Here is a 2,909-nt window from a genome sequence, read left to right as displayed (position 1 = left end):
TAAGATAAATGAATTAAACATATCAACCTAAAAATGTAACTAGAAGTTAAAGCATATTATGTTCATGATATGATTATAAATGTATGAGGATGGCTATGGACTTGGCACCCAATGTGATTGTGGATGGTTATATTTTTTATGGTATTTAATTTTTAAATAGGATTTGCATACCCTACCTTAGCTTTATTTTTGGGGTTGTAAAATTCTCTTCCCATGTCATTCTCTTTGAATGTAACTTGAGGTTTCTCTACTATATCAATGTGATTTGATTACATTAAATGTAGTTAAGGTTAGATAGGAAATTATTTTGCAACCATGAAGAGGGAGATGAAAGGAGCCATGAAAATGAAAAGAGACTACTAAAAGACTTAAGGAGAAGCCTTTGTATGTAATCACCTATAATATGATCAACTAATTTGTTTAGTGGCTCAAGGAAATTAGATTAGAGAAAGTTCTTAATCATCCAAATTGGTAAGCATGTGATAGATTTATTTTATTCAATTTAATAAATGCCATGCATGCATTGATAATACCTTAATATGCATGCTGTGATCAACAAACAATAAAAATCCCTCATAACAATATTGAGTCACATGCTTTACATGATAAAGTTGCCTTCCATTAGCATAGTAAAATAACCAAAGTTCTTTTATTAGGAGATTTGTTGAGCCACTAAAAACGAAACTTTTACACAAATATGTTTGAGCTTTGCAAATGGGTCTTACACAACTAGTGGCATGTTGTCCAGATGCACGAAACTTGATTGCATAACACTAAGGCAAAGGTTTAGGTAAGGAGTTAGCACCTAACTAATCTGGAGTTGTATAGAGATACAATTAATAAGCCATGTTATCTATCCAATTAGGCTTGTTGTAGCTTGTTATGTCAATCAAGCTTCTAATATCTTGAAAAAGATCCCAACTCATTGGAAATACCTAGTAGAGATTTTCATATAATAGTGAGGGCTATTAGGACAAAAAATAGTGGGAAAATCAATTAAGATTTAATACTTCATCTTTAATTGGTTATAACATAAAAGACTAATAATTATCTTTTTCTATATTTAAGTTGTTAGAATTGTGATAATGATATTTTCTTTACGAGGCATAATTGACCATTAACCCAAAATGCTTGGGCTGGTATATGAATTAAAGAAATGTTCTAAAAAAAATGAAGGTTACTATCTTGGCAAGTCAAGAAGAATTTATAAAAGTATAATGATACTCTAAATCATAGAACTATAATGAAATATACGATCAACGAACATTTCTTGAATTTGAGAAAAAGTTAGAAAAAATGGTTTAATCGTCTTATTTTGATTTCTCAGATCGAGAGATCCATGAATGAAAATCCTAATGCATATAGATACAAATGGTCCCATAGGAGCAAGAAGTTTTAAGAGCATTTGAAACATTTTGTTTTGTTTTCAAGTAGTGTTTGATCAATTACATATTAATCAATATTTGATTGATTGGTATGAGGTTATTGACAAAAAAGATTCATCTAAGTCATTTTGTTTCTTTTTGTCTAAGTTGCTTCTCTTTTTGTCTAACTCATTTCCTTTTTTCTTTGCGAGTTTTGAGAATATCCCCATTCATAGGTCTGAGATCCACATTTATGAATTAAAAGGTCCAAATGATCAACTTTGCAATCAATTGTTACAATCAATAGGTTTTCAAGTTGTTCATTTGAAAAGAAATTGAAACCTTTCTTATTGGATGTTCATAATACTTCTCAAAAATCAAAATTCTATGACTATCAATATGATTGAGCTAAACCTTTCTACTGTCAACTCCAAGTCTTGGATATTAGTTTCTGGATATGGATCACATTTATGTACAAACATGACTGAACTAGTTGATAGTAGAAAATTGGGTAAAGGAGTAATCCAAAGAGTTGGCAATGGAGCAAAGGTTGCTACCATTACCATTGGGATTTGTTTACTTGCTCTACCCATAGGCCTAATGCTAGAACTGAATGAATGTTATTGTGTTCCACCATTAACGAGAAACATCATTTCAATCTTATCCTTGTTGTGAATGATAGTTTTGTATTTAGAATAAAAGGCAATTGTTGCACTTTGATTCTGAATTATGTGTGTCATATATCGACTATGTATAATAATGGATTATATGTTTTGGATCATGATAGGCTAACACTCAATATAAAGGTCAAAAAAGTAAGAAAAGATAATCTGAGTCAAACTTATCTTTGGCTTTGCAAACTTGTTCATATCAATGACAACTTTCATGAAAAATGGTGAAAGAGCTAGTGTATTGCTAGGCCTAGTGCAATCAGATGCATGCGGCCTAATGAACACATTGACTAAAAGAGGTTACTTATATTTCATAACATGTACTGATGATCATCCTAGATTCGGTTATTTGTATTTGATGAGCTATAAGTTCGAAGTCTTTGAAAAGTTCAAAAAGTTTAGGGTTGAGTTGAAAAACAAACTAGGAAAAGTATTATAGCCCTTAGATCCAATCAAGGAAAAGAATATTTGTTCTTGGATTATCTAACAAAATATAGGATTATGTCATAGTGGTCTTTATCAGGAGTACCACAACAGTTATCAAAAAAAGGAAAGAAATCTTATTGGACATGATTCATTCATGACGTGTAAGGCAAGTCTACTAATATCTTTCTGGGGATATGCCTTAGAAATTATTGCTTACCTTCTGAATAAGGTTCCAACCAAATATGTAGATAAGACTTCACATGAGATGTGGCATGGGAAAAAATTGATCTCATCATATATAATGGTTTAGGGATGTATGGCTTATATGAAGTGCATAATGACTAACAAGCTTGGAGCTGGGTTAGATACATGTTATTTTGTAGGATATCCAAAAGAAACATTGGATACTATTTTATAATCCCATTGAGCAAATGTTTTTTGTCTCAAA

Source organism: Durio zibethinus, chromosome 20 (assembly GCF_047325235.1).
Source record: "Durio zibethinus cultivar Kanyao isolate XHJ-2024 chromosome 20, ASM4732523v1, whole genome shotgun sequence".
In the NCBI taxonomy this organism is placed as follows: domain Eukaryota; kingdom Viridiplantae; phylum Streptophyta; class Magnoliopsida; order Malvales; family Malvaceae; genus Durio; species Durio zibethinus.
This window is presented reverse-complemented; position numbering follows the sequence as displayed.